General features: G+C 36.5%; 1 pseudogene; it reads right to left on the reverse strand.

Annotated features, from left to right (window-relative positions):
• The window catches only part of LOC102733821 (WD repeat domain phosphoinositide-interacting protein 3 pseudogene), a 4,738-nt pseudogene extending 1,449 nt beyond the window's left edge, over positions 1–3,289 (reverse strand).
• Positions 3,290–17,740: the final 14,451 nt, after the last annotated feature.

Raw genomic sequence — 17,740 nt, forward strand, 5'->3', positions numbered from 1 at the left:
GAGGGTCCATTTCTGGGCTCTCTATTCTGTTCCATTGATCTATGTGTCTGTTTTTGTGCCAGTACCATACTGCCTTGATGATGATAGCTTTGTAATAGAGCTTGAAGTGTGGAATTATGATGCCGCCAGCTTTGCTTTTCTTTTTTCAACATTCCTCTGACTATTTGGGGTCTTTTCTGGTTCCATACAAATTTTAGGATTACTTGTTCCATTTCTTTGAAAAAAGTGGATGGTATTTTGATGGGGATTGCTTCGAATGTGTAGGTCCATATGAGACTCTTAAAAGTAGAGAACAAAGTGAGGCTTGATGAAGAGATGGAGGTGGGGGATGGGCTAGATGGGTTTTGGGTATTAAGAAGGGCACTAGTTGTGATGAGACTAGGTGTTATATGTAAGTGATGAATCACTGAATTCTTCTCCTGAAACCAATATTGCACTGTGTGCTAACTAACTAGGATTTAAATAAAAATTAAGGAAGAAAACAAACAAAAACAAAGGGAATGTCCCATACTCTCTTGGTAACTAAGCACCTGAACTCACTGTTTTTTCAGCAATCTCAAGCAGCTGTGGAATCATCTGGACACAAAGTTACACTCATTTATTTAGTTTCTAAAAAGAAGAAAAAATACCATATCCACAACTGATAGTCTATTAGGAAATGTATTATGGTTGAAAATAGTTAATGAACATTTTTGGAACATGTATATTTAAGGAGAATCAACTTACTTATCTTTGTCAATCAAAGTCTTAATTATACAGTTAATTAATGCTAATTAGTCGATGAAGTATTTATAATTAACCACACATACTTTCTATTATATACTACTACACCTAGAGATTTCTTTTAAATTAAGCCTGCCTATAGATGTCTATAAATGAAAATATGTAAAAAAAAAAACCTCATGTTAATTTTTCAGAAATATCAAAATATATGAAATTAGACCTTTTATTTTGAAAATTTAATTCTAAAGTTCCCTTTCCAAATCAAGAAATGTAGACTTTTTCTCACTTGAAAATAAGAAAATGTGATTTTAGGGGCACCTGGGTGGCTCAGTCGTTAAGTATCTGCCTTTGGCTCAGTTCATGATCCCAGGGTCCTGGGATTGAGCCCCGCATTGGGCTCCCTGCTACACAGGAAGCCTGCTTCTCCCTCTCCCCACTCCCCCTGCTTATGTTCCCTCTCTTGCTGTGTCTCTCTCTGTCAAATAAATAAAATCTTTAAAATAAAATTTAAAAAAAAGAAAAGAAAATGTGATTTTAAAAATGCCTGAGCTTCCAAATCTATGCTAGAAAAATTTATAGTTTGGTGACAAATTTTCTTAAAATTCAAGAATTATTTAGATCACTGTTTCCCTAATTTGACTGTGCATCAAAATCTCCTGGGAAGCTTTTAAGAATATATATCTCAGGATATCTGCCTAGGTCTATGGAGCCAGAACCTTTGGGGATAAAACTCAAGAATCTGTATTTTTTTAAGTATGCTCCAAGTCCAGCATGGAGCCCAATGTGGGACTTGAGCTCACAACCCTGAGATGAAGACCTGAGCTGAGATAAAGAGTGGGACACTTAACCAACTGAGCCACACAGCCATCCCCAAAGTCTGTATTAAATTTTTTTTCTCCAAGTGATTCTGATGTATAACCAAATTTGAGAATAGATTTAAGATAAGTATCTCCTACCATCACCTGCTCTCCTCATTAATTCTTCCACATACTCCAAAAACAGAATCTACATAAAAATTAAGCCAGTTATCAAACTTAGACTTTGAATTGTCTGACTTAATATTTGGTTCACAAAGGACACACAAAATTCTGGAGCACCCATTGGGCAATCCAAAAACAGTATCTTTCATCATCCATAGCTATTGCAACCATGGTACCAGATCAGAACTATGTGGCTTCTGATCAGGGCATACATTATAAAGAAAATAAACAGTAAAATGTTAAGTACAAGTGTAAATCACAAGGCTTGATATTCTCAATTGCCAGCTTTGATTTGTGATCTGTTGTGACTCATACATCAGCAACTCTTTTTAGTGTCCTCTACTATAAAAAGATGTAGAGATTTATAAGTGATAAGTAAGTACCTTGAACTACAACGGGATTTTAGCTATAAAACATAAAGAGAACCCAGAAGGTTATTTTGATAGCCTAGGTTCCCCCCGGAAATTAGAGTCTGAGAGGGCTTGAGTGCAGATAGTTTTGGGGGGAAGTAATCCCAGGGAATAGAAGTTAGGGAGTGAGACATGGAAGGAAGAAAAGTTAGTACAAGGATGTGTTCTCAATTTGGTTACTGCTGTCGGCACTGGAGTTCAGATTATGCTGGATCTTCTGAGAAGCAATGTAGAATATGCCTCAAAATTGCTCACTGGAAGGAAAGAAGAGGAAATTCATGCATAAGCTCCCACTTCCAGTTAATCAAGGATTGCCTCATCAGATGTTTATTCTCTGGCACTCCAGTGTGTCCATGTGTGAGTGCTACCCGGTTCCCACAAGCATCCCACACCACAATGTCAAAGACCGGGAGCACAAAACAGAAGGTATGCCACAGGAAAAGATGAAGTGCTCTCAGATTACATATTTGTATGAAGCTGGTTGTTACATGATGGTTAGATTAAAAGGTGGGCCAAGAAGACCATAGACAAGGCACAAAAGTTGTCCAACAGTCATGCATGTATCCAGGAGGCTGCTGTTCTGCAGTGAATCTGCACTTTAGAGGTGTGAGATTCCCAAGGCTGAATACTGATTTATGTATTGAAATATTCCCATAACTCTCCAAATTACCAAAATTAACATGAAGTTATGCTCCTTACATACTGTACATTGGGAGTCTGTACAATGGCAGCTCCCTTCCTCCCATACTGTCAATTTCTTATCCCCATCACCTCTGTTTCTATTGAGCAATTGTTTTCTATTTCACTTGTGGCCAGTGAGAAGCTAGTGAATCCCCAAATCTATGGTATACATTTAGAAAATGAACAAGATATGGAAATTAGATTGGATATATCAGGCACCTCAATGATGTTTTTGGGTATAAGTCTCCTCTATGACTAGTATCACCTCACTATCAAACACCACTAGAGATAATAAGACTATCTGGTGCTCCTACACCAGGCTCCTTGGGTTCCTAAGGCATACAAGTAAAGTGATGGAGTGTCAACAATATTCTGAAGATTCATGGTCAATGACATTTGTGGAGAACCTGCCACAACACATTTGCCTGACTTGTTATTATCTACCATGTTTCTGGAAGATGGACCTTGCTCCTCTTCGTCACTGCTCCCAAACATTTGTCAGAGATAAACCTACTTCGCCTTATATACCATCATCACCAGTATGCATTTTGAAAGTCAAGTTCCCACCCCATTCCCAAGAATAGTTTTCCTTTTGAATTAGCCTGCATTTCTAATTCCACTGTTTAGACACTATCTCTGATTGAAGACCACCTTTCTGTGGCCACTGACAATGTCTGCATTCGACCTCTGATCCTCTGTTAGCTTTGTGCTAATCCTTTTGCCCTTAGCTTGATTGTCTCTTTATTCCCAAGAAGATGCAGGCCCAGCATCTGGAAACATATAGCTCGATCATTTGCTGGGAGATTTGTTGTTACAGGAAACTGCACCTTTGTTGTGTGAAGGGATTCAATATTTCATAGAACAGAATGATTAGATTCCTTATGCCTTTGAGGTATTACATATTGCTATGGAGGAACTCATCAAACTGAATCTGATTTAAAATAATACAAAAGTAGAAAGGAATTATTCATTCTATTACCCTTTTTCTTGAGTTCCCATGGATACCCCACCCCTAATCCACTGTTTAATCATATCCTTTATGACTTTATTTCTTTGGCAATGGGCAGAAAGTGATACTAAGACAGGGTTAGGGGAGGGTACATTCTAGCTAATAGAACTGAACAATTAAGGGAATATTTGACTTCAGTTATGGTTTTACCCAGGGTTCAGTAAGAAGGAAATAGACATTTCTATCTTCATTTCTTGGCTCTACTTCCACAATGTTATATTTACCTTCAGCAAACTCCCCACTCCCAGCCAGTGGTTGTAAGATGACTGCAGCAGAATCAGTCCCTGCATGCTTTTATGTGGTGGGAAAAAAAAAAAAAAAAAGAATTGGGAGTATATTTGAGGATTCACAATGAAATTTTTATTGAGCCTCATTGACTCTTAATGGCTTGTTCATTTATATTGGACTGTTATGGATTGAATTGTGCCCCTCCAAATTCATATGTTGATGTCCTAATACCCAGTACCTATGAATGTTACCTTATTTGAAAATCGGGTCGTTGCAGATGTCATTAGTTAAGGTTAGGTCTTATGGGAGTAGTGTGAATCTTTAATCCAGTATGACTGGTGTCCTTACAAAAAGGGAAAATTTGGAAACAGGCACACAGGTAAAACACCACATAAAAATGAAGGCAGAGATTGGAGTGATGCAGCAAAACCCAAGAAATGCCACAGAATGCCTGCAAACCAGCAGAAGCTAAGAAGAAGACATGGAACATATTCTCCCTCACAGCATCCAGAAGGAACTAACCCTGTTGACACTTTGATCTTGGAACTATAATAACCTTCTGTTGTTTAAGCCACCCAGTTTGTGGTACTTTGTTACATGGACCAATCACCATAATCCAGTGAAAACAATACACTGGCCAGGCTTAAGTCATGTGCAGGTCTACCATACCAGGAATGGAATGACAGCACTGGAACAGAATGAGGGAAGGGGTGATTTGCAGGAGTTAAGTTGGAGTTAGAGGATGAATGGAATCTGGTTAGAAAAAAATTCAGCTTTCAACTATATAGTTCTTTCTCTTCTATCAATTTTAGGGGCATCAAGATTCACTTCTCCATTTATCCATGTGATAAATCTTTGCCCTCTTTCAGTCCTTCAAATTCTGCACAAGGCCAGATATTTCTCAGGGCCCTAGAAACACTGAAAATGCCCATGATTTCCTTCCCAGATTGAAGGTGTTAATGGAAGTAATGTTAATGTAAGATGCCTGATAAATCAAACGATATCTCAGTAACCAGTGTATTTGATGAAAACATTCTATTATTTGTCCATAATGTATGAGACAATTTTGCTATACATATTGCAAAGTAGTAGGATGAAGATATATAGAAATTCTCAAAAAGCTAAACTTTGAAATGGCATATAAAAAAGTACCAAAAAGAAAAGTAGTTTTGAGGTTGAAACACATTTTGTGTACTACTGATATGCAGGACACATGAAATTGTGCTTGCTTTAGAGGAGAGGTGGAGTCACTGGTGGTATTATTAATGTACATGTTGAGATAATAAAGGTTGAGCCAGTGGTATATATATTCATGAAATGGGCTATTAACATTCTGTTTGTTTTATATTTAACTCTGTAGGGTCTACTAATTTACAATTAAATTAAAAAATCCACTAGGACTAATGAGCTAATAATTGCAAAGAACGCTGAGCATGGATAAAAGGCACCAAGGGAGGACAAACTTCTATTTGTGAAAATCGAAACACCTGAGACTTTAATTACATCCCTTGCTAGAACTGACTTGTAATCAGCTATGGGGACTCATTAATGCTCTACTATGGGATTCCTAAACAACATACTGAAAGCCATTTCACTTATCAAATTTGAATATACTTAGAGCAGGCATTTTTTTTTAAATTTTATTATGTTTTGTTAGTCACCATACAATACATCATTAGTTTTTGATGTAGTGATCCACGATTCATTGTTTTCATGTAACACCCAGTGTTCCATGCAGTACGTGCCCTCCTTAATACCCATCACCGGGCTAACCCATCCCCCCACACCCCCTCCCCTCCAAAATCCTCAGTTTGTTTCTGAGAGTCCATAGTCTCTCATGGTTCATCTCTCGTTCCGATTTCCCCGCCTTCGTTTTTCCCTTCCTTCTCCTAATGTCCTCCATGCTATTCCGTATGTTCCACAAATAAATGAAACCATATGATAATTGACTTTCTCTGCTTCACTTATTTCACTTAGCATAATCTCCTCCAGTCTCATCCATGTTGATGTAAAAGTTGGGTATTCATCCTTTCTGATGGCTGAGTAATATTCCATTGTATATATGGACCACATCTTTATCCATTCATCTGTTGAAGGGCATCTCAGCTCTTTCCAGTTTGGCTATTGTGGATACAGCTGCTATGAACATTGGGGTGCATATGGCCCTTCTTTTCACTACATCTGTGTCTTTGTGGTAAATACCCAGTAATTGCACTACTGGGTATAAGAGCAGGCATTTTCTGATAATTCTGTCTCAGTACAGCAGTTTCTCTTTTTTCATTGAAATTCAAAGTGTTCTAATTAGTCCTATAGTATAACTCACCTCTGCATTGTCAGGATTTTCATTTCAAATTTTAAAATTGGTAGTGGGAATATGTTTGAGGGATGTTATTTCTAAGATGGGGGAAAAGGATAAATAAATGAGTTTTTTCAAGTCTCTGTGTGGAGATAGTTATGGGACAAGGCTCAGTGAAATGGGAACCCTGAGCTTGCCCAAAGCAGCACTGAAGGAAGTGCCAAAGTTTTTCCAACTGTGATATTTGTCAATCAAGTGTTTTGGAAAATGTACAAAGTTATGTACACACACATATATGTACACACATTAGAGATCTGAATCTCCAATTTGAAAATTTTTAAGCCTGCTGAAAAATGGAGAATGAAAAAACATCCTTAGTACAATGAACACCCTTAAATCACTCACTTTGATTACAACATATATTGATCAATTTTATAAAAGTTTAAATATTTATGTTTATATTTAATATTTCCACTGGATAATATTAGTAATCTTTGAGAGGGAATTTAGATGGTGTTAATTTATTTTCAATTAACTCACCTATTTTTTTCTTTTGATTTCAAGTTTTTATTTGATTTCCAGTTAGTTAATATTTGATAAAATTGGTTTCAGGTATAGAATTTAGTGATTTGGGGCGCCTGGGTGGCTCAGTTGGTTAGGCGACTGCCTTCGGCTCAGGTCATGATCCTGGAGTCCCTGGATTGAGTCCCACATGGAGCTCCCTGCTCAGCAGGGAGCCTGCTTCTCCCTCTAACCCTCCCCCCGTCATGTACTCTCTCTCTCTCAAATAAATAAATCTTAAAAAAAAATAATTTAGTGATTCTTCAGTTGTATATAACACCCAGTGCTCATCACAAGTGTCCTCCTTAATACCCATCCCCCATCTAGCCCATCCCCCACCCACTTCCATCAACTGTTTTTCTCTATCATTAAGCATCTCTCATAAGAGACACTTCTTTCCTTCTCTTTTTCCCCCCTTCCCTATGATCATGTTTTGTTTCTCAAATTCCACATATGAGAGAAATTATATGGTATTTGCCTTTCTCTGACAGACTTATTTCACTTTGCATTATACACTCTAGCTCCATCCTTGTCATTGCAAGTGGCAAGATTTTCTTTTTGACGACTGAGCAATATTCCACTGTGTGTGTGTGTGTGTGTGTGTGTGTATATATAATATATACATATATATATAATATATACCACTTTTTTAAAATTTATTTTTACTTAAATTCAACTAATTAACATAATGTATTATTGGTTTCAGAGATAGAGGTCAGTGATTCATCAGTCTTATATAATACCCAGTGCTCATTACATCATGTATCCTCCCTAATGTCCATCACCCAGTAACCCCATCCCCCCACCCCTAACCCCTTCCTATGATTAAGAGTCTCTTATCTCATCTCTCCCTCTCTGATTTTGTCTTGTTTTATGTTTTTCCTCTCTTCCCCTATGATCCTGTTTTGTTTCTTAAATTCCACATATGAGTGAGATCATATAACTGTCTGTCTCTAATTGGCTCACTTCGCCCAGCATAATACCCTCTAGTCCCATCCACGTCGTTGCAAATGGGAAGATTTCATTCTCTTTGATGGATGAGTAGCATTCTATTGCACACATACACCACTTTTCTTTATCCATTCATCCATTGACAAATATCTGGTCTCTTTCCATAGTTTGGCCATTGTGGACATTACTGCTATAAACACTGGGATACAGGTGCCCCTTTGGGTCACTGCATTTGTATCTTTGGGGTAAATAACCAGTAGTGCAATTGCTGGGTCATAGGGTAGCTCTATTTTCAACTTTTTGAGGAACCTCCATACTGTTTTCCAGAGTGGCTGCACCAGCTTGCATTCACCAACAGTGTAAGAAGGTTCCCCTTTCTCCACATCTTCACCAACACCCATTGTTTCTTGTGTTGTTCATTTTAGCCATTTTGAGAGGTATGAGGGGTTTCTTGTTGTGGTTTTGATTTGTATTTCCCTGATGAGTGATGTTGAACATTTTTTCATGTGTCTGTTAGCCATCTAGATGTCTTCTTTGGAAAAGTGCCTATTCATGTCTTCTGCCCATTTCTTGACTGGATTATTTGTTTTTTGAGTGTTGAGACTGATAAGTTCTTTATAGATTTTGGGATACTAACCCTTTATCAGATATGTCATTTGCAAATATCTTCTCCCATTCTGTAGGCTGCCTTTGAGTTTTGTTATTTCCTTCACGGTCCAGCAGCTTTTTATCTTGACGAAGTTCCAATAGTTCATTTTTGTTTCCCTTGCCTCTGGTGACATGTCTAGTAAGAAGTTGCTCTCGCTGAGGTCAAAGAGGTTGCTGCCTGTGTTCTCCTCTAGGATTTTGATGGCTTCCTGTCTCATATTTAGGTCTTTCATCCATTTTGAATTTATTTTTGTTATGGTATAAGAAAGTGATCTAGTTTCATTCTTTTGCATGTGGCTGTCTAGTTTTCCTAACACCATTTGTTGAAGAGACTGTCTTTTTTCCATTGGATATTCTTTCCTGCTTTGTTGAAGATTGGTTGACCACATAGTTGTGGTCCATTTCAGGGCTTTCCATTCTGTTCCACTGATGTGTCTGTTTTTGTGTCAGTACCTTACCGTCTTGATGACTACAGCTTTGTAACACAGCTTGAAGTACAGAATTGTGATGCCTCCAAGCTTCGCTTTTCTTTTTCAAGATTGCTTTGACTATTCAAGGTCTTTTGTGGTTCCATAAAAATTTTAGGATTGTTTATTCTGGCTCTGTGGAAAATGCTGTTGGTATTTTGATAGGGATTGCACTAAATGTGTAGATTGCTTTGGGTAGTATAGACATTTTAACAATATTTTTTTTTCCAATCCATGAGCATGGAATGTTTTTCTATTTCTTTGTGTCCTCTTCAATTTCTCTCATAAGTGTTCTAGAGTTTTGCCTCTTTGGTTAGGTTTATTCCTAGGTATCTTATAGGTTTTGGTGCAATTTTAAAAGGGATCAATTCCTTGATTTCTCTTTCTGCTGCTTCATTATAGGTATATAGAAATACAACATATTTTTGTATATTGATTTTATATACTGCAACTTTGCTGAATTCATGTATCAGTTCTAGAAATTTTGTGGTGGCATCTTCTGAGTTTTCTACATAGAGAATCATGTCATTCATGAAGAGTGAAAGTCTGACTTCCTCCTTGCCAATCTGGATGTTTTTATTTCTTTTTGTTGTCTGACTGATGAGGCTAGGACTTCCAGTACTATGTTGAACAACAGTAGTGAAAGTGGACATCCCTGTCTTGTTTCTGACCATAGAGGAAAAGATGTCATTTTTTCCTCATTGAGGATAATATTAGCTATAGGTCTTTCATATATGGCCTTCATGATGTTGAGGTATGTTCCCTCTACCCTTACTTTGTTGATGGTTTTTATCAAGAATTGATGCTGTATTTCATCAAATGCTTTTTCTGTATGTATGGAGATCATATGGTTCTTATCCTTCTATTCTAATATAATGGTGATATATTACTTACATAAATTAAAAAATAATAAAATATCCTGGAAAACCAATCTTACTGAATCATTTGGAAATAATTTCATTAGGGGGCTATCAAAAGTTTTATGAATTTCATGTTATGCATTTCATTCTATGTGTAGAGTCAAGATTTGTCATCAACAGTGAGTTTAGATACCTGAAAAATAGTAAAAATTAAGGATTTTATTTTTCTAATGCACAAGGGGTTCACAGGCAAGAAGTCTAAGGCTGGTTTCTTGGTCCTACAAGGTCATAAAATGCTCAGGCTACTTTCATCTTTCTCAGTCATTCTTATGTATTCAGGGTCACTTGGTCTTAAGAAGGATACTCAAGATCCAGCATCAAGTCCCCATTTCAATGAGGAGAAAGGAAGACACCATCTCTCAGTTAAGTTTGCCCACATAAAGGAGTTTTTTTTTTTTCCAAAATATCAACCAAATAACATCTGTTTATATTTCTAGGTATACAACGAAGTTACATGGCCATGTTAATCAGTAGGCAAACTTGGAGAATGGTCTTTGCTGGGCATAAAGTCACCTCCAGCAAATTGAGTCACAAAAACACATCATTTTATATACGTCTAAAAAAGAAAAAGAAAATCTCCTGCCAGTGAAACTATGGCATGATTTTCTTTCCACTTAGAACATTTACTTGATAATCACTGAAAGAATACTTTTAGATTTTTGTTTACATTTAGAATGTTATCATATATCATGTTGTTCTGTGTCCAGGACATTGTACACACATACACTTTTTATTTCAGTGGTAAATCATAACAATCTTTTTGAAGACATTGTGAAAATCAATTAAATTCAACATGAGCCATACCAACTACAAACATAATTCAGTTGATGTGACAACAATGTGAATAGCACCTTACCAAATTCACATAAGATCAGGTGATAATTATGTATTGATGCGTCTTGGCCAACAGTGATGGCAAGACCCAAACAATGGCAAGAGTATGTAACAAAAACAAATTTGTCCTGGAACCAGTCAGTATGGCACCTAAAAATTAACTAGACTGATTTTGGATGGTTGGTGGTATCTTCAACATGACTACTTGAATGCCTGTGACAGAAACTTTCAATTTAATTCAGATTCTTTTAAAAGGTAGGTGGTGCTGTTCTCTCCTAAGTAACTATATAAGAATTAAAGGTAAGTACTTTCAAAAGGTAAAAAAAATCCAGAAACCAGATAAAGCATGTTAGATTTCATAAGCAGAATTGAGGGAGAAAAAGTACACTGGATCCTGGGGAAAGAAAAGGAGGATAAATCAGAGGACAGAGTAAAAAGAGATATATTTGTTTAATGCAACCTTGAAAAAGATAAAAGCACTGGGAGTAAATAATATCTAGGCATTGGAATTGGATCCCTGAACATGTTAGGGGCACATAGTTAAGCTGGAGTGAGGGGCAAGGGTGCTGATAGGATGGTAACTAGCTCAGTCTTCTGCTCTGATATTGCATGCTCTTCATCAGAGTAACTAAGGTCATATAATCCATCACCTAGCAGAGTATCTGGCATATAGTAGTGCTCAAAATTATTGATTACATTGAATTAGAAGGTTGAATTTTTTTATTAGGATGGGATGTTGAAAGATACTTCAGGATATTCATGAGCATTCTTTTTTGGTTGAGTATGTTAAATAGGAGTTCCTCTCAGATTTTTTTATTTTTTGGTGGTGGTATTGGGGTGGTATTCAGGTTACTCTCCACCTCTGGAATCTAAGTGGGAACCACTAGGTAGGAACCAGAATATTTATCAAAACTAAAGAACCTGACTTAAATGTTACATACTAAAAGAATATCCTAGTTGTCTTTCTTCTTACAAGACAAGCACGGGATATATTGTCAGTAAAAAATGTATTCTGAATTTATACTAGATGTCATTCAGTCACATTTATTATGCACCTACTTTCTATAGCTTTCTCAACTGTATATCGTGGGAGATAACAGAAGAGATTGGTAGAGTGTAAAGAGAGGCTTGGATTCAGTGACTAAGTCTTCTGTGCCCCTCATTCCAGATCTGCAAAATCAGCATCTCTGCAGTTATGACTGCAGCATCCGTAATTTTTAAATCTGCCAAGGTGATTCAGATATGCAGCTATGTTTAGGTTCCTCTAGATTGGATCATTTCTAGAGTTTCTTTCAGCTCTCAAATTTCATCTTTTAAGACATTCATCATGTATTCAACAAACCTACTGGTTTTTACTAGTAGCTGGCAGTTCTGCTAGTTCTCATCTCTCCTTAAAATATAGAAGACCATGAGAGCCTCATAAATCTCAGATATGCTCATGTTTAGGAAATTCCAAAGCCAATTAAAGCCCCCAGAGATGGAAAGTCTGAGAAATTCCCAGAAGTATGGGAGAAGAACAAGAGTGTTCTAATCTTATAACGTTAACATTTCTATCTTATATGTCTAACTCTTTACCCCTATGTTCTTCTGTAACAGCAGAACTTTAATGATTACAATCATAATGGTCTCTCTTCCATGGAATGAAGGATGGTTTGGAGACTATGAAACTATTCTTATGGAAGAACAAGACTGCTGAACCAAAGACTGGACATAAGGGACAGCTGTTACTTTAAGAAAGACAGAATAACCACTCAACAGTTACTACATATAAGAAAAAGTAATATGCTTAATAATATACAAAGCAACATGTTATATTAATGCACCAAATACTATATTAATATACAAAATTATACTAATTATATAGTGATCTTTTGATACTGAGCCCACATGACATGCGAGAAAATCTACTTGAAGAGGTCCAGTGGTAGGTTTGTTCCCTCGCATTAGGGAAATCAACAAATAAATATATTTGCCTTCAAATGGAAGCAAAGTCTGGTATCTATCAGTCATCTATTTAATTGGCCTACACCACCTTATAATAAAACAAACATGGTACTGTTTCAAAATTAGGAGACTTAAACTTTGGAAGCTTTGAAACAGACTGCATGAGCACCAGACTGATATTCACAGCTGTGGCTATAGTGAAGGCTATAATGAAAAAGGGTTATGCACATAATAGAAATTTCCCAGTAAAAGTAATTCTAAATATGCCACATAGATTCTTGAAGCTAATAGGACCTTTATAGATCTTACAGTTCCTAAAAATGAGTAGGAAATTGCCAGGAAGATACTCTAAGGGATTCTGACAGATTTAAATTTTCAGATCTATGTGCAAACACAACAAGGAAACAGCAGGTTGTGAAAGATAATAAATAGTACTTTCAGTTGACAGACATAAAAATAAGCTTGTGAAGAGGGTGATGGATTAGATTTTTGCTTCTCCCTCTAGCATCCCTTCCTGCAGGAGGATTTCATATTCCATTGATATCCTTGTCTATGTCATTTCTTTTGACCGATAAAATAAGAGCAAAAACCAAAGTTTAAAAAAAATCAGTGTACAGTCTACTATATACATTTTTTCTTCGATGCCTGCCCAGATTGAGTTTGCTCCTTCAGATGGCTTCCAGAATAAAAATAATTGGGAGAACTGCAGTCAACATGCAAAAGCATTATCATGAGAAAGAAATAAATCTTTGTTACTGTAAGTCATTGACATTTGGGGGCCACTTGTTTCTGTTGTATAACACCACTTAAGCGTGTCAGTCTGGGAGATAGATTTAATACTGAAGTTTGTGAGGATTCACTGAAGGTTTCTAAACTAAGGAGCAAAATAGATAGATGACTCTGCTAACTAGGAGAGATGAAATGAAAAAATAATGAAGCTGTAGATTGCGAGAAGACACTTCTATTAGCAAGCCCTGAACAAGCATGCTTGTTCTATATATGGTATCATTTCTCATATTGGCATGTTTCTAAACATTCTCATCTCAAAACACAATAAATTAATTAAAGAATAAGACAGAATATATGTAAGTAAATAATACATTCTCATGCTTTACCATGTTCCCAGCCACTCCATTGCAATTACTAATAAAAGGCAATTTATGCTTTGTTAATTATTGTATTTGCTAATATTAAATAATCATGATAGATTAAAAATAATTGTCATCTTTTCTCAAAGCTTTTTTAAAAACTCAAATGCTATAGCAATCTGTGTTCTTAAAGATTCAGGTTAGAATATCTGCTTTTATGATTAATATTGCACAGACAACAGTTGTGATGTCTAAGAAAAAGGGATTGTCTTATGCCCCATGCCATTATGTTTATATGCACAGATTCCTGGAGGAAACTGGCACAACCACTGTGGTATCCTGTGTTCTCAAAAAGGCTATCTGAATATGTACACTATCAGTCATCCATCAAAGGGATTCACTGAAAAAACCAACAACAGTGAAACAAAAAATTTTTCACAAAAATGTTTATAAATGGACAGATGTTGATTTAGGAGTATAGTAATAGATACCCTGAAACAGCTGTCCAGATGTTCCCCAAATTCTGGATGTTTGGCAGTTACGCAGACCAAATATTTGAATCTCTGGACATTCAATTTTTTTGAACACTGAGACATTTTATTTGGGAAAATACATCATTCAAAAATCAAGAGGAAAGCATACTCTAAGAGAAGAGCCTTTTTAAGTCTTTCTTTTCTTTTAAAGTCAGAATGATTGTCTTCATTAAGTTCACCAGACAAGTTTGTAATGCCTCCTCTCACCTGGTTTAACTGGTCTTAGAGGCTTGGGGAAGTTTTTAGCTCAAATCAGAGCAATCTAGAAGAAAATTTCTCAAATTGCAAAATGGGTTCTTAGAAATCAAGAAACTTCTACTCTTTGGTGAATACATTCAGAAATGCAAAATCTGAACAAATTTCTCCAGTGACTATAAAGCATGTTTAAGATCTCCAGAAATAGATGATACATTTTTCCAAGCATGTCTTCTGAATAATTGTAAGATATAAAATAACTTCCATTTTTTTCTCATCTGAATGCAGATTAGTTTACCAGCTGAGAGACAACATGTCTGATTTATGTTTGTGAAAGATGACCAAATCTTGTTTCTCTTAAGGGTAGGGATAATCCAGTGTGGAAACTATTAGAAGCAACTAAAATTAGTCAACAGAACTGGTGTTTCTTATTTATTCTGTTTTCAGCCTTCAGGGCACAGGATTCAAAATAATTCCCAAAGAAGAGGCTTAAGATAATTTCCTGAAATAGTTACTGTTCAAATTCATTAAGGAATAAAGAAATCACAAGAGGCTTACTGATAAAAACAAATATGTTAGTAGGACAAAAAGGTGGAAAAGCAGAGGCTATATCTCAAATTAAGGAGGGAGAAATGACACAATTCCTAAAGAAAGGAGTAGAGATAATTTGGCAGAGTAAAGTTAGTGAGACAAAAAGCTGTGATGTGCCCAGAAAGCTCAATGGACAGATACCTTCGGTGAACAAATTTAAAGTCATTATTTTAAAAGACAGAGAATCTCAGAGATTCAAATACTTTTAGGATCTCTGTATTCACATGAACTGCCCATGTATGGTTGAATCCAGATCTTTGAAACACATCTAAATCCTATAATAAGAGAGAGAATATGGATAATGTGGCAGAGAAGCTTCAGGACAAATGCCACCATGCATTGATTGAACAGAAGGAAATGTCTGGCTTTGTTTTTCTTCAAACATTTTTTTAGTTTTTGGAAATGATCCTTTCTTGATTAATTTATATTCAGTTTATTCATTTTATTGTATGGGTCTCCATCATGTGAGTTCATAGTAATTTATTATTCTACCTCCATCAGTGAATAATTAAGATGAGGCCTATTTTAGCTATATATGCCTAAATGGGGAATTGGTCGGTCATAGAATATGCATATCTCAAACTTTATTTCCCAAAAAGATGCTTTCAATTAATATTCTCACCAGTAATGTGTGAGAACTCCCTTTTCTCTACATTCTACTCAGATTTAGCATTGTTTTCATCTTTTTAAATAGTGTTTTGTTCTATATTTCTTATTGAATTTCTAAGATACATATTCATGTATGTGTCCATTCCATCCTTTACTGGTTACGTGCATTGTAGATGCCTTCTCCCAGTACTGTGGGTTGTTATACATAGGAGTTTTTTTTTTTTTAAAGATTTTATTTATTTATTTGACAGAGAGAGACACAGCGAGAGAGGGAACACAAGCAGGGGGAGTAGGAGAGGGAGAAGCAGGCTTCCCTGAGGAGCAGGGAGCCCGATGCGGGGCTCGATCCCAGGACCCTGGGATCATGACCTGAGCCGAAGGCAGACGCTTAACGACTGAGCCACCCAGGTGCCCCCATAGGAGTTTTTAATAGTGGTATGTTTAAATGTATTTATTTATCCTTTTGAATCATTTAAGAAATCCTTCCCTACTCTAGTGTCATGAAGACATTTTCTATGTTTCCTTCTAAAAGTTTTAATATAATTTTGCATATTTTATAATCTCGAAATTATTTTTACTTTATGAAGAGATTTTTTAAAATGTATGGATAGCCACTTTTCCCAGCATTAATTACTGAATTACTGCACGATTTTTTTTTTTTATTAAATTCATGGCTTTGGTTCCCACTCTCAGCAGGCAGTATTTCACTGCACATCTAATGCAAGTTGAATATATAGTTTATTTTTTTCCCTCACATGTGCCAAGGCATTAAAAAGGAAAAGGAGTTGAAGCAAAGAGAAGTTGTATGTGGACAAAAATTTTGATTGGAGTTAACTTCTAGTTAAGTGCTGTGAGTCCCTACCTTTACAGAGAAGAAGAGTGGATGTGCCCACTTCAACTGAAGCCTAGTGATAGCAGCTTTAAGTGAGCACTAACGGAGATTTAGATATGACCCCAGCAATTTGGAGGACTGATGTATGACTCCCAACTGAGAAATACAGAGGCTGCCTGAAGCAACCCATACCATCAGAAAGGGAGGATTCAGTTAAGAAGTAGGTGTACTCCTGCTGACATTAGATCCAAGGGCCTGGTTTCACCAGACCAGACATAGATTATTAGAGGACTGCCATTTATCTGTCTTAGAAAGACCCCCAAACAACTAACTGGAGGGGAGATGAGACCTCATCTGAAAGGAAACTATACACAGGAGGTGTCAGATATTGATGTGTTCACCAAGGACCACACACAGCACTTCAAAAAAGAAAAAGTAGTCCTTACTCTCCTACCATCTAGAGAATTGAATAACAGCTTGGAATAACACTAGTCAAGAGAGAAATATTCTGTTCTTTTATATCTCCCTTGTTCATCTTCTTCCTCTCCACATGAACCTTGGACATGTCAGAAACCATGGTTAGCAATATGGGAGAGAAGGGATACAAGGATAAGTTAGGGAAATTGAGAAGGATTTGGGCATGACTGCTCTCCCACTGAAGATAGTCTTCCCAAATTAGGCCTGGCTGGGGAGGTGAAAGCAAATAAAACAAAATTAGAAAGTTTTTAAAATAATACAATGAACATCCAAATACCCATCAATTAGATTCAACATGTGGCTTCCAACATTGCCCTGAGGGTTGACATTCAGTCAGCAGATGGAGAAAAAGAGAGGGAAGAATAGCTTGGTAGGTTTTACGGGCTAATACTGGAAGTAGAGACATAAGTTTTGCACACATTCTGATCAGAATTCATTCCCTTGGCACTACCTTGAAGCAAGGAAGGCTGGGAAATGTAATCCCTGGCTGACCGCCTCAATTTAGCAACAATTCTAGACTGAAATAGGATCATAACTGTGTGGTGTTCAGGAGGCTGTCTCACCACATTTGTTTTGTTTTCTTAACAATTAGAACTCATGCATTTAAAATTTATGTGTGTGGGGGTGGGTGTGATGTGAGTTAATAATCTAGAAATTCAAAGTATTGACTATTTCCCCAGATTGGCTATGTCATTATTGAACTAAGACTAGAGGATGTTCTTTTTCCTAAATGAGAGATAAGAAAACCTATGGAGCCAACCTG

This window comes from Leptonychotes weddellii, chromosome 14 (assembly GCF_054177405.1).
Source record: "Leptonychotes weddellii isolate Sample4059 chromosome 14, ASM5417740v2, whole genome shotgun sequence".
Taxonomy (NCBI): Eukaryota; Metazoa; Chordata; class Mammalia; order Carnivora; family Phocidae; genus Leptonychotes; species Leptonychotes weddellii.